At 35.9% G+C, this 24,902-nt stretch overlaps 1 pseudogene; it reads right to left on the reverse strand.

Annotated features, from left to right (window-relative positions):
- The window catches only part of LOC130682437 (AP-2 complex subunit beta-like), a 37,193-nt pseudogene that overhangs the window by 6,116 nt on the left and 6,175 nt on the right, over positions 1–24,902 (reverse strand).

Below are 24,902 nucleotides of genomic sequence, written 5' to 3' on the forward strand. Positions count from 1 at the left end.
AACTACTCACAAAGTCAGTCAAAGGATAAACAAAGAGTACAGAATATAACATCTAATATATAAAGAGTGGAGGAGGAAGAAGACAAGGAGAACAAAAAAAGAACCTTCAGAATGTGTTTGAAATAGTGCAATACGCAATTTAAGATAGACTATTAGATAGTAAGGAAGCTATCCTTGAACCTTTGGTAACCACAAGTCTAAAGCCTACAATGGCATTAAGGATGTATCTATTGATAATCACCCTAAATGTAAATGGACTGAATGCACTAATCAAAAGACAGAGTTGAAGAATGGATAAAAATAGAAGACCCATCTATATACTGCCTACAAGCGACTCACTTCAAACCCAAAGACATACACAGAGACTAAAAGTGAAGGGATGGAAAAAGATACTTCATGCAAATAATAGGGAGAAAAAGGCAGAAGGATCAGTACTTATTTATATCAGACAGAATAGATTTTAAAACAAAGAAAGTAATAAGAGACAAACAAGGACATTATATTATGTAATGGTAAAGAGGTCAGTCCAACAAGAAGATATAACTATTATAAATGTCTATGCACCCAATATAGGAACACCTAAATATGTGAAACAAATACTAACGGAATTAAAGGGGGAAACAGCATGCAACGCACTCATCTTAGGAGACTTCAACACACCACTCACACCAAAAGACAGATCAGCCTGACAGAAAAATAAGTAAAGAGATGGAGGCACTGAACAACACATTAGAACCGATGAACCTAATATACGTCTACAGAACATTCCACCCAATAAAAGCAGGATACACATTCTTCTTAAGTGAACATAGAACGTTTTCCAGAATAGATCAAATACTAGGCCACAGAAAGAGCCTCAGTAAATTCACAAAGCTTGAAATTATGCCAACCAGCTTCTCAGACCACAAAGGTATGAAACCAGAATTAAATTCTGCAAAGAAAACAAAAAGACCCATAAGCACATGGAGGCATAACAACATGCTCTTAAATAATCAATGGATCAATGACCAAATTAAAACAGAGATCAAGGAATATATGGAGCCAAATGATAAAAAATCAACAGCCCCAAACCTGTGAGATACAGCAAAGGCACTTTTAAGAATAAAGTATATAGCAATATAGGCTTACCTCAAGAAACAAGAACAATCCCAAATGAACACTCTAAATTCACAATTAATGGAACTAGAAAAAGAAGAACAAATGAGGCCCCAAGTCAGGAGAAGGAGAGACATAATAAAGATCAGAACAGAAATAAATAAATTGAGAAGAATAAAACAATAGAAAGAATCAATGAAACCAGGAGCTGGTTCTTTCAGGAAATAAACAAAACAGATAAACCCCTAGACAGACCTGTCAAAAAAAGAGAGTGTTCACACATAAACAGACTCAGAAAGAAAAAAGGAAAAAACACTATGGACATCACTGAAATACAAAGAATTATTAGACAATATTATGAAATATTACATTCCAACAAACTGGATAACCAAGAAGAAATGGACAACTTTCTAGAAAAATACAACCTTCCAAGACTGATCAGGAAGAAACTCAAAATCTGAATAGACCAACTACCAGCAATGAAACTGAATTGGTAATCAAAAAACTACATAAGAACAAATTACCTGGACTAGATGGCTTCACTGCTGAATTTCACCAAACATTTAAAGAAGACCTAACACCCATCCTCCTTAAAGTTTTCCAAAAAGTAGAAGAGGAGGGAATAGTTCCAAACTCATTCTGTGAGGCCAGGATCACTCTAATACCAAAACAAGACAAACACACCAAAAAAAACAAAAATCACAGACTGATATCCCTGATGAACCTAGATGCAAAAATTCTCAATAAAATATTAGCAAAAAGAATTCAAAAATACACAAAAAAGATCACCCATATGATCAAGCAGGCATCCTTCCAGGGATGGTATGATGGTATGATATTTGAAAATCAATCAATATCACACACCATGTCGACAAAAAGGAGAAAAATCACACGATCATCTCAACACATGCTGAAAAAGCATTTGACAAAAATCAACATCCATTCATGATAAAAACTCTCAACACAATGGGTATACAGGTTAAGTACCACACATAATAAAGGCCATACACGACAAACCCACAGCCAACATCATACTTAACAGCAAAAAGCCAAAAGTCCTTCCTCTCAGATTGGGAACAAGAGAAGGATGCCCTCTCACCACTTTTATTCAACACAGTACTGGAGGTCCTAGCCACAGCAATCAGACAACACAAAGAAATAAAAGGCATCCAGATTGGTAAGGAAGAAGTTAAACTGTCACTGTCTGCAGATGACATGATACTGTATATAGAATCAACCAAAAACTGCTAGAGTAATAACTTAATTCAGTAAACTTGCAGGGTACGAAATACAGAAATCTGTTGCCTTCCTATATACTAACAATGAACTAGCAGAAAGAGAACTCAGGAAAACAATTCCATTTACAATTACATCAAAAAGAATAAAATAACTAGGAATAAACCTAAACAAGGAGGTGAAAGAACTATACTCTGAAAACCACGAGAAACTCATAACAGAAATTAAAGAAGACACCAATAAATGACTGGATAGAAAGAATTAATATTGTCAAAGTGGCCATCCTGCTGCCTAAAGCAATCTACAGATTCAATGCAATCCTTTCAAAATACCAACAGCATTCTTCAACAAACTAGAACAAACAGTTCTAAAATATATGTGAAACATAATTTTTCATCAGACATATAGAGAAGACATAATACCCATTCTCCTTAAAGTTCTCCAAAAAATACAAGAGGAGGGAATACTTCCCAACTCACTCTATGAAGCCAGCATTACTCTAATACCAAAACCAGGCAAAGACCCCACTAAAAGAAAATTAAGTATCAATATCCCTGATGAACAAAGATGCAAACATACTCAACAAATTTAACAAACCAAATTCAAAAATACATCAAGAGGATCACACACCATGATAAAGTGGGATTCATCTCAGGGACGCAAGGACGGTACAACATTCCAAACTCCATCAACATCATCCACCACATCAACAAAAAGAAGGACAAAAACCATATGATCATCTCCACAGATGCTGAGAAAATATTCAACAAAATTCAACATCCATTCATGATAAAAACGCTCAACAAAATGGGTACAGAGGGCAAGTACCTCAACATAATAAAGGCCATATATGACAAACCCACAGCCAACATCATACTGAACAGCGAGAAGCTGAAAGCTTTTCCTTTAAGATCGGGAACAAGACAGGGATGCCCACTCTCCCCATTGTTATTCAACATAGTTCTAGAGGTCCTAGCCATGGCAATTAGACAAAACAAAGAAATACAAGGCATCCAGATTGGTAAGGAAGAAGTCAAACTGTCACTATTTGCAGATAAGATGATACTGTACATAAAAAACCCGGAAGAATCCACTCCAAAACTACTAGAACTAACATCTGAATTCAGCAAAGTTGCAGGATACAAAATTAGCACACAGAAATCTGTTGCATTACGATACACTAACGGTAAACTAGCAGAAAGAGAAATCAGGAAAACAATGCCATTCACAACTGCATCAAAAAGAATAAAATACTTAGGAATAAACCTAACCAAGGAAGTGAAAACTTCCTGTACCCTGAAAACTATCAGACACTCTTAAGAAAAATTAGAGAGGACACTAACAAATGGAAACTCATCCCATGCTCTTGGCTAGGAAGAATTAATATTGTCCAAATGGCCATCCTGCCCAAAGCAATCTACAAATTCAATGCAATCCCTATCAAAATACCAATAGCATTCCTCAATGAATTAGTACAAATAGTTCTAAAATTCAGATAGAACCCCAAAAGACCCCGAATAGCCAAAGCAATCCTGAGAATGAAGAATAAAGCCGGGGAGATCTCGCTTAGCAACTTCAAGCTCTACTACAAATCCACAGTAATCAAAACAATTTGGTACTGGCACAAGAACAGACCTACAGACCAATGGAACAGGATAGCGAGTCCAGATATTAACCCAAACATATATGGTCAATTAATATACGATAAAGGAGCCATGTACATATGATGGGGAAACGACAGCCTCTTCAACAGCTGGTGTTGGCAAAACTGGACAGCGACATGTAAGAGAATGAAACTGGATCATTGTCTAACCCCATACATAGAAGTAAAATCGAAATGGATCAAAGACCTGAATGTAAGTCATGAAACCATAAAACTCTTAGAAAAAAAATAGGCAAAAATATCTTGGACATAAACATGAGCAACTTCTTCATGAACCTATGTCTCTGGGAAAGGGAAACAAAAGTAAAAATTAACAAGTGGGACTATATCAAGCTGAAAAGCTTCTCTACAGCAAAGGACACCATCAACAGAACAAAGAGGCATCCTACAGTATGGAAGAATATATTCATAAATAACAGATCCAATAAAGGGTGGCATCCAAAATGTATAAAGAACTCACGCACCTCAAGAAACAGAAAGCAAATAATCCAATTAAAAAATGGGCACATAATCTGAACAGACAGTTCTCCAAAGAAGAAATTCAGATGGTCAACAGACACATGAAAAGATGGTCCACACTGTTAATCATCAGAGAAATGCGAATTAAAACCACAATGAGATATCACCTCACACCAGTAAGGATCACCACCATCCAAAAGACAAACAACAACAGATGTTGGAGAGGACGTGGAGAAAGGGGAACCCCCCTACACCGCTGGTGGGAATGTAAATTAGTTCAACCATTGTGGAAAGCAGTATGGAGGTTCCTCAAAAAACTAAAAAGAGAAATACCATTTAACCCCGGAATTCCAGTCCTAGGAATTTACCCTAAGAATGCAGCAGCCCAGTTTGAAAAAGACATATGCACCCCTATGTTTACCGCAGCACTATTTGCAATAGCCAAGAAATGGAGGCAACCTAAGTGTCCATCAGTAGAGGAATGGATAAAGAAGAGGTGGTACATATACACAATGGAATATTATTCAGCCATAAGAAGAAAACAAATCCTACCATTTGCAACAACATGGATGGAGCTAGAGGGTATTATGCTCAGTTAAATAAGCCAGGCAGAAAAAGACAAGTATCAAATGATTTCACCCATCTGTGGAGTATAAGAACAAAGAAAAAAACTGAAGGAACAAAACAGCAGTAGGCGCACAGAACCCAAGAATGGACTAACAGTTACCAAAGGGAAAGGGACTGGGGAGGATGGATGGCAATGGAGGGATAAGGGGAAAAAAGGGGGGCATTACTATTAGCAGACATAATGTAGGGGGTGGGGGTCACGGGGAGAGCTGTAAAACACAGAGAACACAAGTAGTGATTCTACAGCATCTTACTACGCTGATGCACAGTGACTGTAATGGGGTATGTGGGGGGGACTTGATGATGGGGTAATCTCATAAACATAATGTTCCTCATGTAACTGTAGATTAATGATACCAAAATAAATAATATAAAAATAAATAAACTTAAAACAGAATCTCATTTGACCCAGTCATTCCATTCCTAGGAATTTACCCAAAGAAAACAAGACCCATGATTCAAAAAGACACATGAACATCTATGTTTATTCCAGCACTATTTACAATATCCAAGATATGAAAGCAACCTAAGTGTCCATCAGCAGATGAATGGATAAAGAAGGTGTGGTCCATATACAGAATGGAATATTATTCAGCCATAAGAAGCAAACAAATCCTACCATTTGCAACAACATGGGTGGAGCTAGAGGGTACTGTGCTCAGTGAAATAATCCAGGCGGAGAAAGACAAGCACCAAATGATTTCACTCATTTGTGGAGTGTAACAAAGCAAAACTGAAGGAAGGAAAACAGCAGCAGACTCAGACTCCAAGAAGGGACTAGCGGTTCCCAAAGGGAAGGGATTGGGGAGGGAGAGAGAAAGGGATTGAAAGGTAGTATAATTAACAATCACAATATAGGTCGGTCATGGGGAAGGCAGTACAGGACAGAGAAGACAAGTAATGACTCTGTAGCATCTTACTATGCTGACAGTGACTTCAACGCGGGGGTGGGGAAAGGTAAGGACTTGATAACATGGGTAGATGTTGAAACCACAGTACCGTTCAGGTGAAACCTTTTTAAGACTGTACATCCATGACCCCTTAATAAGTAAATAAATAAATAAAATATAGATGACAAGAAAATCTAGAAGTCATTCAGACTGTGTATTGACTATTACGGATTCCTACTTTTGTTAGGCTTGATAATGTGATTTTCTTTTAAGTCCTTATCTATTCAAGATACCAAGTTAAGGATTTAGTAGTGAAATGATATGAGTTCTGGAATGGGATTTGATTTAAAGTACTCCAGCTCCCTCAGAAACACCCCACAAAAAACAAAAACTCAAAGAAAGCACTGTGGGTACGATAAGTGAACCAAGACTGGCAAAATAGTGGTAACTGTTGAAGCTGAGCAATGAGTGTATGTTTGTTACACCATTTTATCTTGTATATTTTCTAAGATTTATATAAATATTGTATAAAGAAAATAAAGTTAAAAAGAACACTAAAAATTCCATTAATATCAGAAAAACAATTCCATTCACAATTGCATAGAAAAGAATAAAATACCTCGGAATAAACCTAACCAAGGAAGAGAAAGAGCTATACTTTGAGGACTACGAGACACTCACGAGAGAAAGAAGATACCAATAAATGTAAACACATCCCGTCCTCATGGATAGGAAAAATTAGTATTGTTTAAATGGCCATCCTGACTACAGCAATCTACACATTCAATGCAATGCCTATCAACATATCAACAACATTCTTCAATGAACTAGAGCAAATAGTTCTAAAATTCATATGGAACCACAAAAGATCCTGAATAGCCAAAGCAATCCTGAGAAGGAAGAATAGAGCTGGGGGGATTATGCTCCCCAACTTCAAGCTCTACTACAAGCCACAGTAATAATCAAGATAATTTGGTACTAGCACAAGAACAGAACAATAGACCAATGGAACAGATTAGAGAGCCCAGATATAAACCCAACCACATATGGTCAATTAATACACGATAAAGGCGCCATGGACATACAATGGGGAAATGATAGCTCCTTCAACAACTGGTGTTGGCAAACCTGGACAGCTACATGCAAGATAATGAAACTGGATTACTGTCTAACTCCATACACAAAAGTAAACTCGAACTGGATTTACGACCTGAATGTAATGAAACCATAAACCTCTTAGAAGAAAACACAGGCAAAAATCTCCTTAATATAAACATGAGCAACCTCTTCCTGAACACATCTCCTCAAGCAAGGGAAACAACAGCAAAAAATGAACACATGGGACTACATCAAACTAAAAAGCTTCTGTACAGCAAAGGACACAATCAATAAAACAAAAAGGCATCCTACGGTATGGGAGAATATATTTGTAAATGCCATATCCGACAAGGGGTTAACATCCTAAACATATAAGGAACTCACACGCCTCAACGCCAAAAAGCAAATAACCCAATTAAAAAACGAACGGAAGATATGAAGAGACACTTCTCCAAGGAAGAAATTCAGATGGTAGACACATGAAAAGATGCTCCACATCACTAATCATCAGGGAAATGCAAATTAAAACCACAATGAGATATCACTGCACACCAGTAAGGACGGCCAGCTTCGAAAAGACCAAGAACAACAAATGCTGGTGAGGATGTGAAGAAAGGGGAACCCTCCCACATTGCTGGTGGGAATGCAAATTCGTTCAACCACTGTGGAAAGCAGTATGGAGGTTCCTCAAAAAACTAAATATAAATACTATTTGACCCGGGAATCCCACTCCTTGCAATTTACTCAAAGAATACAAGTTCTCAGGTTTAAAAACACATATGCACCCCTATGTTTATTGCAGCACTATTTACAACAGCCAAGAAATGGAAGCAACCTAAGTGTCCATCAGTAGATGAATGGATAAATTAGACACATGTTACATATACACAATGGAATACTATTCAGTGATAAGAAAGAAACAAATCTTACCATTTGAAACAACATGGATGGAGCTGGAGGATATTATGCTCAGTGAAATAAGCCAGGCAGAGAAAGACAAGTGCCAAATGATTTCCCTCATTTGTAGAATATAACAATGAAGTAAAACTGAAGGAACAAAACAGCAGCAGACTCACAGACTCCAAGGGACTAGCGGTTACCAAAGGGGAGGGGTGTGGGAGGGCAGATGGGGAGGGAGGGAGGGAGGGAGGGAGAAGGGGATTGAGGGGTATTATGTTTAGTACACATGGTGTGAGGGGTCATGGGGAAGACAATGTAGCACAGAGAAGGCAAATAGTGAATCTGTGACATCTTATACACTGATGGACAGTTACTGCAATGAGGTATGAGTGGGGACTTGATAACATGGGTAACTGTAGTAACCACATTGTATTTTTCATGTGAAACCTTCATAAGAGTGTATGCATATCAATAATACCTTAATAAAAGAAAAAATGTAGAAGAAAAAAAAGTCCGTAAATAAACAAATGTTTTTTAAAATACAAAACCCAAAAAGCCTAGATAGGTTTTGACAACACTTGAAGACAGAAGACAAACAATGAAGACTCAAACTCAGAGAATACACAAACAAAAACTAAGCAGCACAACACTAGTGATGCTCCTTATAATCACAGAGGAATCTGGAAGGATAATGGGAAAAACAGTACAGTATTTTCAACTGTGAAGTTTCAAGTAAAAAAAAAGAAGTCCAACAGTGAGTTACAGACAAGGGACTGGCAGAGAGGTAAACTTGGAAGAAATTCATATACACATCTCAGGTGAAATCAGCAGATGTGATGTGGTGACAAGAGTAGGGGGTCTAGAATAAGAGTACCAAGACCAAGTGGTACTCCAACAACTACGACTTGCATGATCTTGGGCAAGTGACAACAACTCTGAGACAGTTTGCTCACCAATAATATGATAAAAATGTTACCAAAACACGGTTTTACTTTAGAGGATCAAATGAAAACCTGGTGTAAACTGTAAAACCTTCTATCTGGTATTGCTGTTTTTAGCAGATGAATTCTGCCAAGAGAATACAAAGACAAACACAGAAAGAGAAGGTTCAGAATGAACCTTGTGATACAAACAAGATTAATAATCAAGAAGGGAATGAACACAGAATTGCAAAGATTAAAGAGAGAAAAACAAGCTAAGGAAGATAACCTAGGGAAAAAAAGTGTCAAGGAAGCCAAGATGAGAAGTATGTAGACAGGGTGGGGCAAATATAAGTAAGCCCCAAATTAATAAAGCCAAAAGGGGAAGCGATTTCATATACATCTGGTAAGAAGTACATGAGATCTCTATAAAGGGCATTTATTCTCTGCAGATGTAAATTCTCTCATCTTGTGACACATACCATTTAAGGAGATGTCTGTCACACTGTTTATCAGAACCTTGAAATAAATACAAGGCAGAATAGGTGAACAAGGTACATATATTCCTTCACTGTAATGGAAAAGGAAGAGTATTATGAGAAGACAAAGTGAGTCAGATGAAAAGAGGTAAATGATCCAATAATTTCTACAAGTTAAAAACATGGTAAATCATTATTATGCATTCATTCCTAGTGGAAAATACAAGCAAATTAACATGAAAATGTTTCCCATTGTGAATTCATGGGACATTAACTGCACAGCTGTCAAAGCAAGAAGTTTTTTTAAAAATTGAGATTTTTCTAAATTAGACAACTATTTACCATCTCACCCCTACAGCTAACAAGTACTACGAGCAACACCCAACTGAAAAGCACTTCCCTTTCTTTCCCAAGTGATTTTAAAAGACTTACTGAAGGTAAGTATTTTTACACTTCTAGAAGAGGCAGAATAAGGTTTTACAATGTTGCTGTTATTTCATGTCAGAAGAATATCATTATTAACCTTATGCTGCAGAAGAGAGCTAGGTAATGTCAGGACTACTACAGACATGCCATTTACAGCAATATACCGCCCCTATTTATTTCAAAGGGGACTTTTCTGTGTTTGTGTTTCCTTTAAGAACAGAAAACAAGGACAAATGGACAGAAAGGTTATCTAAAAAGCCGAACCACATATGGTATTGTGAAGGTAAGAAATTAAAGGCTATTAGTCAGGTAAAGACCCTATATAAGAGATTGTTTCTTTTTAAATAGTTTAAATATTGGTTCTTACCTTGTGTTCTAGAAAGGGCTGCTCTGTTTGTTAGTTTAACTTTCCCTCTCCCAGGTGAAGATCAAAAGTTATCAGTAAATTCCTATCTATTATCAAAACTCAGAGCAAGACAAGGAGAGACACCTTAAAATCAAATGGTCGTATCTAGAGAATGTTAAATATGCCTGCCTACAAGGAAAAACACACTATTACTACAAGGCCTAATCCTTATGAAGCCTCAAATCCCCTATGGGTGAAAATCATAGCACTTACCCTAAAACCAAAGACTCAACTCAAATAAAGGCTAATGAAAGAAACTAAGTTTTTTTGGTATCGCCCTTTCCTTTTTGTCTATCCGTGCCCACAGTCTGTTTAAATAGATTTTAAATAGTCAACCCAAAATGTGGACTACGCTAATTTGTAAAGCAATAAATCCTGCACTCTGGCTACTCATTAACCACTTAAACCGCAGTGTATATTAGAGAATGGTAGGAGACACTCTTTAATGGAAGTGCAGTACTCTAATGCCTCTGGGATTAAATTCTACTTAGATTTAAGCCTTACTATGATTAATGAAGGAGACTGCAAAAGGATTCCAAGATTCCCACTATAAGAGTTTATTACAGTCATTCCTCCCAAACTAAAATTTAAAGATACCTTACGAGTTTCACGTTACCTGAGAACCTATTCATAACAGAATTTCCTTAATGAGATGATCAATTTAATTTGCTAGAACAGGCACAAGTAACTGAGAATCAATGTCCACAAAGAATGTAAGCTGCTTTTATAAAACAACCTGTAAATATTATTTCATTAACAGCTTTACAACATAAGGGAAGCAATATCTGATAACTTTCTCCATAAGCCCCAACCAAAGTTAAAGGCTAAAGACAGTTAAATGTACATATAGGAGTTCTTCCAAGTTTTCAACCCTGGGAAGATTTCTAGCCTCTTACTGGAGACCTAAGCAGCTTTCACATTTTATCAGTTTAGAAGGTCTGCACCACCACGAAAGCCACAATCCTATCTTCTCCCAGATTAGAACACAGAGGGGCCTCTGTCTGTCATTGTATGTGTGCTCACTGTATTCAGATGAAACCCTCAGGGCAGTCCAGCAGGTAGGCAAAATGCATGCAAGTTCTTTTCTACATTATAAAAACATGAAGAAAACCAACTCTGTCTAAACAGAGTCACTTCTCACTCTAATTCATCTACTTCACCTGCTTACCTCCCATGATGTATTGGCAAGTGTTTGCGATGGATTCCATGACTGCCTTCCACAAACGCATTAGGAGGTTTATGGTACACAGAGGCCAAAGAACCAATGTGGCAGATTAGTTCATCCAGTAGAGTTGGCTCAATAAGATCTGTCTCTTCAGAGATCAGTGGCTTCTCAGACAAGACTACTTCTTTGGCTGTGACTGACAGGATCCGTTGAGAGAAGGCGCCAATAAATACAGCCCCGGGCCTCGAAGGTCAGGATTATCAGAATCCTTGGGGAAGGCAAGGGAAAGAAGGCGTAAGTGGCATTTTTCTGCATACAGGAACCCAGACTGTTGCGTTTGTTATGAAGGCAATGCTGGAGAGATTTACATAGTTAGACTCAATATAGTTTTAATACAGTCATAATTCTGTAATCTCTAATATTTCAAGGAATTTAAATGTTAAGTGCAGTGGGTTAGTCCTAAGACTCAAATCCAAAGGGAAGTTGAGAAAAGGGAACTAAAGTTTAACCCAGTAAAAATTAACTGTCTGAGATGGTCTCGGGACATGAAAATAATTTTTTAACTCCTATAAATACTAGCAGGATTGTTCATGAAATATATCTCATATATATTTCATCCATACCTTTCTTCTTTATTAAAATATGCATTAAGTAGCTACTATGGTGACAATGGCTAGGTCCTGGAAATAAAGAAGTAACAGCACATAGCGCCTCACTTTAACAAGATCACAGATTCATCATCACAATGTTGTATGGGAGGGACTATTACCTAAAATAATAAAAATTGTTAAAGACAGCATGTAATTAAGTGCTTCCAAAAAGGGTGACACTTGAATTTAGTGGTCTTTTAAGTTAGTTTTAACATAATTTTACACATGCTAATGGCTTAAAACAAAATTAATCAATGCCACATCACAATTTAGAAGTGCATAATATAAGTTTTCCTCAATCATCCATCCTTCCCCATCTTAAATCCCTACCCCCCAGTCATATTAACAGTGTGGTATATATATTTTTCCAGACAACTCCCATGCATCAGTATATTTATTTTATACAAAACCAGTTTCATATGATATATGGTGCTTTGCAAGTTGCTTTCCATACTGGCACACAAAGGTGAAGTTTTCCACTGTATATGCAGTACTCTGTCATTACTTACTAATGGACATTCAGATTGCTGCCTCTTTCTTCCTCCTTCCATTTATCTATCTGTCTATTTTTGTAATCATTACAAAGTAGCAATAAATATTCTGCTATCTACTTCTCAGAATGTCTATATTTGTTTATGTACCAGTTGTTCCAGCAATAACATGTTATTAAAGGTAATACTAAGTCTCCATTTCACTTTCTGTGTTTAAAACACACATACAAAATTATTTTCTTTAAAGTAGGCCAACTTGAAAGCTTTTACACGAGTTTCTCATCAAGCAGATGAACTGGTTCCTAAGTTAGCCACTTAAGGCACTTATTCAGCTCAATACAAGTAGAGACCCGAATGTTTTTGACTACATTGTTTTAAACGGTTTTTCTTAGTTATGTATCAATCTGTACTCATAACACATTGCTGGCTAAAGACAAAGAAAAACACAAACAACACTGAGATACAGCAAGTTAACAGAGTATAAAAGTGGTAAATTTTATCTGGATAATCTTTATCTCATTATTTGCAATATTCTATTAGAAATATATATATGTGTGAAGTTCATGTCATATAAAAATGTTTAGAGTATTTGAAATGCCAGGGTTAAAGAAAAGTGGTAATATCCAATGTAGATGATTTTGTTTTGTTATTTTGGGGGAGCAGGATAATTTGCTTCTGAGGAAGTGTTTATAAATAGCAGCCTGAAACCTCTCACTTAGATTTCCATTGGGAAATAAAGCTTGAACATTATAAAACATGAACAAGCTGACTTTTTAAAAGAGCGTAACCCAAGTTTCTCAAAACATCAGGTCAGGAAAGCAATCCTTACCCTAGCTCTTGTTGAATATATAAATTAAAACATTAAACTTCATATTCAGTCCCCAAAGCACATCATTTAAAATTTGTAGACTAATTATGTTTTATTACACAATTAAAATAAACACTGCACATCACTAATCTGGGAAAATTCATTTGTCTTTATAGGCACGTACTATAGTTAAAGGAATTAAAGTTTATAATATAGTTTAATAATAAAATACTGATCAAAATGAAATATTTTACTTCAATTTATTTCTCTCATATATTATGCACATATTTAACCAAATGGCAAAAAAAAAGAGAAAGTTCCTTTGGGAATTCACAAAATTATGTACTTCTTTGAAAAAAATTTATGAGTCTCTCACAAATTCAAAACACTACAAAAGAGCAAGTTGCTAGAGACAGAATCACTGGATCAAAGATAGAAAAACACTTTAAGTCCTAAGCGACACTGACTAAAAAAATAGTCCTATGAGAAATGAGTACAAATTTTCCAAGACTAACGTCAAGAGCAGGCAAGACCTCCTCCCCTGTTCAAACTGTTGTTCTGAGGGCTGATTCATCAGGCCAACTAAAAGCTGGCTTTCAGTCTCACTATTCATATGGAGGCCACAATCAGGGCCACAGGTCAAGACTTGTGACAAGGAAATGGAAACTTTTTATGAATTTAAGGTGCCATTACATCTTCAGTGACTCAAAAAATTTGGTTCTCCATCTTTCTATGTTGACAAATAGTAACTGCACTACAGGGGGTGAGGATTTAATAATATGGGTAACTGTTGAACCACGGTGTCATATATTTGAAATCAATATAAGATTGTACATCAATGGTATAAAAAAAGTATAGTTACATATTTTTTTAAAGTTTGGTTTTCAATCTACTGTACCGCTGACCCCAAAGGACTTTGTCAGGATCTTGAGAAAACAGTGTATTTCTAAACATTTAAGAGCTTCCAAAACAATTCTTACCAGGCAAGCTCTAAAACTGTAATTTGTAAGCTGTAATGTGCACCAACTTTAGTGAAAGTGCTTATAGTAGGCCCAAACCACAGAGATTCTGATTCATTCTGTCAGCAATGGGGCCCAGGAATTTGATTTTTAACAAGCAGCACAGGTGATTTTGATGATGGTAGTCTCACGTTCATAGAAAAACTAAGATGAAGACTTCTCTTCTGTGTACTTGCAAAGGTTAATTACTGAAGTCTGGTCACTTCTGCATGCATTGTTTACTAATTCCTCTTTAACTGTCAAAGCAAAAAGTATAAATTTTTGAAATGAAGCCACAGATTCAAGGGGTGGTTTTCTTTTCCTCTAGCTAATAGTATTTCTAAGCATACCACCATTTTATTTCAAATTAGAAGCACAAAGATTTCACATATACTTCACTGAATTCTCAGCGTAGGTACAGTTTTAACTCTATTAGATAGAAGGGTAGCAGTATGAAACGGAAATATGCTCAATCATGTCCCGAACCACTGAATGTGGCAGAAACAGAACTCTACCACCAAATTCAAATGAACATAATTCAGATTACACTGCCCTCAACTTAAATTGGCACTTACCAACTTCATTCAATTTGGTTTATTTCACAAACTTGAGAAAAAAAATCTCTGAAAAAACATCCAGTGGAAAAAACTTTTGCTCTTTTGTTCTAACTTCTCAGACCTCATTAATTGGATAGGAAAGGCAAGCCTAGACACGATACACATCCAAATATGAAATTATCATCCACAATGATCTTAAAATTACATGCTTCATTTATACACACTGGCTTACGCACAATAGTGCTTCAGGCAGGGAAGGCAGGGAATGTGTACTCTCAAAGTCATTCTTAAATCTTCAGACTGGAAAAGCAGCATAGTCTAGTGGATAAGGGCAGACTCTAGAGCCAGGCTACCTGGACTTGAGTCCTAGCTCCAGCCCATACTAACAGGGGTCTCTATGTCTTAGTTTTTCCTCAACTATAAAATAGAAATACTAACATTATCAATGCTTACTGAGATTAATATCTCAAGTGCTTATCAAAATGCCTGGTACACTGTAAGCAGTGTACAGATGAGTGTTGCTAATAAGATTCTATACTAGTCTTTGTACAGAAAGTCTAGAATCGAGAATGTCTGATGGTTTATTTATACCCTGCCAGTTCTAGAAGAGGATTTAGCAAAACATACAAAAATTCATCTTAGGCTAGAGAGCATAAATTGGAACTGGAGGCAGAAAAATATATGCCACAATAACCTACACATTTTTTACATAACATTTTTATTTGACTCTAAGGTTTCAAACAACTAATATAAAAAAGTAATCTCGTCAGATAAGCCATTCAGAGGCAATTAACTATATACACCAATGTATAGGAGAACCCAAAACTAGTTAGAAATTTCACGGGGCCTCATAACAAAGAAAATATATAATGGCATAAACAATGATTTTAACAGATCCAAACATGATAGTTTCTCATGGCAACCCTTACTACAAGATGATGGTATCAGTCTAATTCAGTAAAAGCAATTCTATTAAGGGTCAGATACAATACAGTCTAGATACACAGCTCTCTACTATTCTGGGTTGGTTCAGTGGTCAATTTCAATCATCTGTAAATACAAGTGTCCTTGTTAACCTTTAAGCAATATTCCCAAAACACTTTACCTCAGGCAAAATTTTGATAAATATTGGGAGTTAATAAGATTGAGTTTGAACTCTGATAAGAATTCAATATAGCTCTCCTATGCTACCTGTTAAATACGGGCCTTAATAGACAATGGAGATGGATGGAGATAGGGTCAAGAACTTGTGAATACAATGCAACCTACCAATGATACCTGCTTGATGATGAGATTATCCTTTATCTATTTAGATGTTAGCAGGGAGGGAACAAGGCCAAAATTCTCTCTAGAAAATTATTTTGAATTCATCTTAATAGAGACACAAATGCGTGATCAAGGGTCTGGAACAGGAAGTCTAGAATGCTCAATTCAGTAGGAAAAAGTAATACTAAGTAACCATTGCCTTGACGGTTATGGTAATTGCTTCAGGCAAAGGAAGATATCTGAAGGGCAATTTAAAAAATCACTTCAAAGACTTCTTACAAATAAATTGTAAAAGATATAAAATTAATAATAGGGACGACAGCTCAGAACTAGGCAAATGCTGTGAAAGGGTTTCAAATTTCAGTGGAAATGAAAGAGAAAAATGGTATATGGTCCATCTGGACCAGATTCCATGTGTAGACACATCTGAAGAGTTGACAGCCTGCTAAAGCCAGCCTGTTCTCCAATTTAATGAAGAACATCATTAAATCATGATGGATTGATGATCACTAACAGTTACCTGACCTCTAAGGCCAGTTGCCACATTCCTGAAAGCAGAGCCCATCCTGGGCAGGATGAAAAATACCAAGTAACTAAGGAAGCAGCAGCATGAGCACCTTGCACTCCACATGGCAGACAATGTGTGAAATCTCTGGCGTGGCACTTACCACCCCTACAATGGTTATTTTCATTTGAAAGCTAAAATTAAGACACCCAGAAGTAGGTACTGTGAGACTCAATGTCTTTTTTACATAATATGTCCTTTATTAACACTAGAGTCGAAACTCTATTCTCATGAATTATCATAGAAAGTGGAGTCGGTCTAATTCATTTAAAAGCCACATAATCAGTTATAAGTCACTGGAATATGTGTAAGAGGCACTGTTTTTATATTTTAACAGGATCTAAAGACTGCACTCCTAATTAAAATCTCCTCAAATGAACCTTCTTTGGAAGAGCTTCATAATTTCTCACCATTTAACCAGACAAATCAACCTCATGTTTTTCTCCAGAATTCTTACCTGTGTTGCCAAACTCAAGACCTGTTGTACCAGCTCCTGTGTTTCTGATGGTTTCTTGAGAAACAACTTTACGATGGCAGTAAGCAGAGTGAGCTGCACCTAAGCAGATATAATTCAGTAGATAAAAATGAAGGCATTTGCATTATTTCACACTATCATTCCCAAGGTGGCATTTCCCCAACTATAAATTACAATGGGATCTTTCTGATTTTGCTTGAGACAAGGTTAAGATTCAGTCAGTATCAACAATGGCCATAGGTATTCAACAACTAAAAACTCATTATGCCTCCTATTCCCCCAATCGCATCCTTGGCATCAAAAATTGCTTATTTATTTCCTGCCCAGATAATCACCTGTATTTCTTTAAAGTACATGCTAACATCCTGATGGCAATGAAACTGGTTCCTAAGCAAGTCATTTATTATTTACTTCCACCAAAACAACAACTTTGGGGGAATAATCATCTGTTGTATTGGGGCATGAGTCAACACAGTAGAAGTATGCCAGATCATAGCTAATTAAGAGTGGGCTACTGAACCATGCAGGCACTGTCTTACATGTGGTCCTTTATAAATGCCTATTAAAATTGCTGTGGTGAACTACATACATGAATTTCAAATTGCAGTGAGTACAAATGCCAAGGAGAAAGGGTTAAATAATTTATCTGCTTCTCTGAGCCTGTGGCTCTTAGGTCAGGTCTCTCAATTTTGGTAAAGGAGAGAGAGAAGATGGGAAGGAGTCTAGCCATCCAGAGAACCTGTACAAACTAAACTTGCCAGCCCTCACCGAAGCCCCAGGTGAAACCCCTGCTGTAATGAGCCATAACGACTACTTCCAGGAATGGGTAATCATCTTCAGGTGACAGGAAATTAACAGGTGGTAGTTACCTGTTAAGCCACTACTGCTCTAAGTCAAAGTTGTGTGGTCTTGACCAGCAGCAGCACCCCGAACCTTGTAAGAAATGAAAATGCTTAGGCCCATCTCAGACATACCAAGTCAGAAACTGCAGGGGTGAGGCCCACCAACCTGTGCTTTAGTAAGCATTCTAGGTGGGGTTTTTTTTCTAGGTGTTTCTGCGGTTCATTAAAGTTTGGGAACCATGGTCTAAGTTAGGCAGATTTGTTCCACCAGAAATCAGCAATCAGCACAACTGAAAAAGGTCATCAATTTTGGCAAAAAAATGAACATACTATGCATATGTATATACACACACACACACACACACACACACACACATAAATGAACATTCTCTTTCTGTCTCTATACAGTTTACGTACATGTGTGTATTCATACATATATATGTATACTATATATACATATCAAGTCACACACATGCACACACATACAAAACTACCTAACCTTTACTTTCCCTGAAATCTTCCCCAAAAGATCTAGGACACAGGATACAGATCACTCACCTGGGTGCTTTCATCATGAAAACCCTCCAGAAAGCTCTCTAGTAACTCATCTGCATTGTCAATTCTTTCAGCATATTCTCCCACAATCCAAATCATTCCTGCTCGAGCATCTGGCTCATCCAGCGAGTCTAAGTTCTCACACAGAGTGGCGATGATACTTTCATACCTGATAAAACAAAATGGACTGTGGTTACTGAGGGCTAAACTGTGAACTGTACTTAACAGTGAGTTAAAGGCAAAACCACAGACAAGGTTCCCTAAACCAAACCATCAAACTATAAAAGCTTTCACAGTCAAAAGAATATAAAGACTTTAGGCCAGAAGATAATAAATGTCCTAAATTTCCCTTCAATTATGTTTTAATAATTAAACCATAAAATATTATAGAAAGCTCATCATATATTATTTTCAAAGGAAAAATTAACCTGTGATGTCACATGATACCACTTATATTTCTAACAATCTTTCTTATAACTAGATCGAAGAAGATTCCTGTCTAATTCCATTTTGCCTTCATGTAGAGGAACAGAAACCCCACTTTACTTTTAGGAAAATAGAGTTAGACAGCAGCATCCACACTACAAATAGTAATTCTGTCCCTTAATCCACCTATTTCTGCTTTTTATAGACATACTTATGTTCTTTCCTTCCAAGGTACCCCCACTAATGACATGTTTCTCCAAAGAAACAATTCAAATATTTATTTTAATTTTACAGATCTACAGCTCTCTTATACCATGTTGAATCTGTCTCCTTGCTAATTTGACTTAAAACATTGAATGACACTGTATAATAAATTAGAAGTAGACAACTGAATAGTTCATTTAACTGTTTGCCCTCCCTCCACTGATTAAACCAGGTTCTTGGTAGCTCTTCCTAAAACTGTCATAACATGCTAATCATAAACCAAAGTAGACACATTTCTCTACCAATCATATTGAGATATACATCTCTACCTTAATCACCAAGTTTAGAAGCCAACCCTCCTCTTTTCTAGAAGAGTGATAAAAATACATGGCCCCTTTCCCAAAAAAAAAAAAAAATATATATATATATATATATATAATGCTTAATATACCACAACTTTGCTGTAATATTTTTCCTAATTACGAGTCTACCATAAGCTAACGTACTGCAAGTTCCTTCATTTAACACTGTCTTTAAGGACTAAAAAGAAGCTTCAAGCACAAGATCTCTCTAAGACTATAAGGCAAAATGAAATTTAGGATGCTTTCAAGACCTGCTCTTATTCCACTCTCTTAGATTTCTAAATACTTGCTTTCAAAATAAAAACTAAAATAGTATTTTCACTTCATAAACTAAGAGACCTCAATGTAAAAATTCTGTGGAGTGAAAATGTAGATTTTTTGCATAGCTTTATGGGAACAGCTATAATACTTCAAAAAAGGCTTGAGACTGAAAATCTATTGTTACATGTCCTATAATTTTCTACAAAGTACTAGGCAACATGTAAAGTGACCAGGGCAGATGTCACCTTCCTGGCTTTTACAGCACGATGGTCGTTTAATTTATCATCCAAACTGAGACATTTCTGAGAATGAAAAGACATAATCATTAATTATGTCTGGTAATTATACCCAGACAACCTAGACTATATGAGTATCTTAATATTAATAGTAACTTCACCACCAAAGAATCTCGTTTTCAATATATGCTAACCAACAGTACATGTTAAGACAGAGTTTCAATTCTTCTAAAAGTAATGAAGAATTTTTATTACTGAAAAATCAGGTTTTAATCCTGTGCCAATCACTTTATAGGTGATATTTAATAAAGTATCCTCTTAAGACCAGTTACATGATGTAAGAATAATTCTTACCTAGATAATTTCAAAGTGTCTTACTTAAAAATTTTCCTAAATTATCTGAGAAAGCAGGGCAGAAGTACTTCAACATACTTGTTGGGGTATTTGCGAAAAATGTCCCTGATGACAACAATCGCCTCTTGGACCACATAATTTACTTTGGTCTGGATGAGATCAAGCAATGTGCTCACACAGCGCTCTGCAGACTGCTGCAAAGAGGAACATATTAAATTAGTAGTCAGATGATTTTTCCAATAATGCAACCTCAACATTAAAACAAACAGGTGCATCAACCAAACCAGACTAAAAGACCAGGCACTTAATCTGAGCAACCTACACTCAAGGCTGAGCTAACTGATGGCGAGACACAGAAGTTCTAGATAAACCCCAAATTTTATTCATTACAAAGTATACTAACATATGAGTTAGTTTAAATGAAAATAATCATCTTGGATAGCCAGAAGAATAGAAATTAAAAGAAAGTATAAGTTAAGGTAGGAGTAAAGAATAAGGAAAGAATGAGGTCAGAGGTCTTTATCTGGAGTTCACGGATGAGTGCAGACAGCCTGAAGGTGTCTTTAAATAGAAATAAATGTACATATAAGCATATTCTCCAGGGAGAGAGTCCACAACTTCCATTATGTATTCAAAGTTATCTGAATCAAAAAGCTCTAAGGAAAATTTTCCATCTTTTGAACTATATAACTGAAAGTCTATGGCCCTAAATTGCAATTTACACAGCCTCTAGCACATCTAAAAAATGGAATTTAATCTACTCAGCTTTTATTACTGAGGGGAATTTGGGAGAATACAAATAACAAAATTAATCTATTAAAACTGTAAGTCATACAAGTAGTGACTGTGGCATCTTATTACACTGACGGACAGTGACTTCAATAGGGTATGGAGGGGATATAGTACTATGGGTGAATGTAGTAACCACAATGTTTTTCATGTGAAACCTTCATAAGAGTGTATACCAATGATACCTTAATAAAATAAATAAATAAATAAAACTGTAGGTCAGTTTTTAAAAGGAGAAAAGTTGCAGAAGAAAGATTCTAAACGAACCAATGACTGATTTATCATATATAACAATGTACTATGATGGATCACTCCATTACATGCCTCCATATAAGATGCTGTGTAAGCACACAGCATCACCTAAGAGGCATGGTTGTTAAAAACAGTAAACATGAGTACTACCAAGCGTCTAGATTTAATTATCCAAAGGGGATGGAGAAATGAGATAAATGACATCACTAAAATAAAACCAGCCAAATACAGACTGGGAAATTGTACAAGCCTAATGACTTGGTTCCTTCAATAAATGGCACCAAATAAGCGAAGACTTAAGAAATATAATAACCAAATACAATGTGTGGATATTATTTAGATTTTGATTTGAACAAGCTGACTACAAAAGACAATCAGGGAAACTGAAAATGGACTGCGTATTCAATGAGATTAAGAATTATTGTTAGTTGTTGGGTATGGGTAAGGTATTGTGACAATACTTTTTAAAGGACCTTATCTACTACATATACACATTGGACTACTCTATTAAGATCATATCTTGCATATGCATTAAAATACAATAGCACCCCACTCCCTTAAACAGGGAGGGAGAGGGAGAAGACATATTTGTTCAGATGCATGATGAGTACATGAGAACTGATTAATCAATTTTACATTACTGTATGCCTGAAATTTCTGTAATAAAATCTTTTAAAGGAACAATAACTTTTTTTTTATATCATTAATGTAGAATTACATGAGCAATGTTATGGTTATTAGACTCCCCCCATTATCAAGTCCCCACCACATACCCCATTACAGTCACGGATACCATAATAACTTCAACCACTCCAAGCCATTTAATGAAAACAAAATTGCAGCTGAGGCTATTTACACAAAGTCATATATAGGATGATTCTGTTGCATCATGAAATGACTCTGCCACCTTTTCTATATTCGCTATTTTTGGATTCTACTTAATTCATTTTCAGCAAGTAATTCCTGTGCTGTTATTACAACAGCAAAACAGGAAAATTAAATATAGAAGTTATGATGAATTATAAAGTATGTAGAATATAGGCTTCTGTAAGGTTTAAATTTTCACAAGTTAAATAATGCTAATAAGTGCTTAGCACAGGGCTTGATATAAAGCTAACATTTAGAGAGCCCTTAGTATCATTATTATAAATACAAACAAAAAACCATTTCCCATGATGCATTTAAAAAACATTTTAAGTCTGGGCTAATAATTTTTGAACAAACTGTCATCAAAATCATATTGCTTTTGATTTTGAAAAAAATTACCATTAAAGCAGGATGGCAGAGGAGCAAAATCAACATCTAATCACTGGAGATATGAAAAGCCCCAAAAACAAAGAAACATATACACACATATAAAATTTAGTATATGATTAAGATATTTCATAACAGTAAGAAAAGAATGATTTGTTCTGGGGTTTGATCCTCACATTCATATCTTTTAGCAAAATTATTTCTATTTTAATTATCAAAAACCTCTTTAAGTGTAAAAAAAAATCACTGCCATAAAACTGGAAAATAAAGGTGCCCCTAACTTTAAAGTGAAAAAGACTACTTTGTAGGGTGTGCCATGGAGATACCATTGAGAAAAAAACTGAGAACTCCCTACATAAACAAATGTAAACATCTGTGCATTAAGAAGTTAAATGAAATCCAAAGGAAAACAAATTGGGAAAATAACTGCTAAAAAAAGGAAGGGTTAATATCTTTAATAAAAAAGGATTTTAAATATGTTCACCTCAACTAGAAATCAAGGACTTGACTACAAGGATCCTCCTTACACCATTATTGGGAAAAAGAGCAGAACAACTTTACAGTCCTACAATAAGGGAAAGGCTAAATAAATTATGAAGCAATCACACATTTTGTCTATACCACTAAAACTGACACAAAATGTTATTGGTAACATGGGAAAATGTCCATGTATAATAAGTGAAAAAAGCAAACTACAAAAGTTAATAGCATTTGTAGGATGATTTCACTTTTGGAAAAAATACACCCATGCATGGAGAACTATATAAACCAAGGTTTAAAATCAAGCCTATATCATCTCTGGGAGATGGAACACGGATGGGGGTAAAGAGAAAGCAGTGTGTTCTATTTCGACTTGTCTTATTTTATCACCCTATGTAGTAAACACATATGACTTTCCTAATAGGAAAAAATGAAAATGTTGTTTATTTCTGACTTAAGGGATAAGACATAAATCAGTATCTTATCTTAATCTATACAAATAAGAAATAGTGAACACCAAAGAACAGAAAACGAAGAAGTAAGGAACTCCTGGTCTTAACTTAGTGCCTTAAATTATTTTAAATAAAATAATTTGATTTTATCTAGAAGATTAAGAACGGAGAGGGGTTTGCTTCTCTCCTTAAAGAAATAGGTATGCACTGTACATACATACAACTTTAACTTGTAAATCATATCTCCGTAAAGCTGGGGGTGGGGGAGTAAAACCCATTAAAAAAAAACAAAAAGGCAAAAGTTACTGGAATAAAAAAACAGTACTATGGGATTGCTTTTTCGGTATTATTTATTGACTCAACAGCATACTGCTTGATCTTTAACTTAAACAACTTAATGCATTTTCCTCACCTCAGTATACTTGCAGACACACCTGAACTTACAGTTATGATAAAAATATAACTCCAACTCTTAAAGACACATAAACTTTCCAATAGGCCTAGTTCTCTTAGCTAAGTACTAAATGAAAATTCCTTTTTTCTCATTTGTCATATCTCTGAAACCTACTGTGCATTTGAAAAAAAGAGAAAGAGGCCCTGAGAGAAAGCAGAAGCTCAGTTTAGAAGCTGTACAGCAAGTCTGTCACAGTTCTCTGGCTGGGTCGTGTCCCTCTATCCCAAGGCAATCATTGCCTATCCTTTCCCAACCACTGTGTTTGGGGGACTAGGTAACTCTTTCCAACTGGTAACTTTCATAATTGAAACAGTTCTACAAAAACTTTGCAGGCAAATCCAAGTAACCAAAGCTAACGGGGCACTAGAAAAAAGGCACGACTTTTGAAGGCTGATCTCAACTTTCCAGAGAAAATTCATTCTTCACATACTTTCATTTTCCCACCACGGAGCCCTGAGTCATAGGAAGAAGTGAAAGCCATCAAAAGCTTATCTCTTCTGGATCAAAAAGACCTGAATGTAAGTCATGAAACCATAAAACTTTCAGAAGAAAACTTAGGCAAAAATCTCTTAGATATAAACATCAGCAACTTTTTCCTGAACACATCTCCTCAGTCAAGGGAAACAAAATAAAAAATGAACAAATGGGACTACATCAAACTAAAAGACTTCTGTACAGCAAACGGTACCATCAGCAGAACAAAAAGGCATCCTATAGTATGGGAGAATATACTTGTAAGCAATTATTCAATAAGGGATTAACATCCAAAAAGAAATTATACGCCCCCAACACCCAAAAAACAAGTAA

Source organism: Manis pentadactyla, unplaced genomic scaffold (genome assembly GCF_030020395.1).
Source record: "Manis pentadactyla isolate mManPen7 unplaced genomic scaffold, mManPen7.hap1 scaffold_507, whole genome shotgun sequence".
Taxonomy (NCBI): domain Eukaryota; kingdom Metazoa; phylum Chordata; class Mammalia; order Pholidota; family Manidae; genus Manis; species Manis pentadactyla.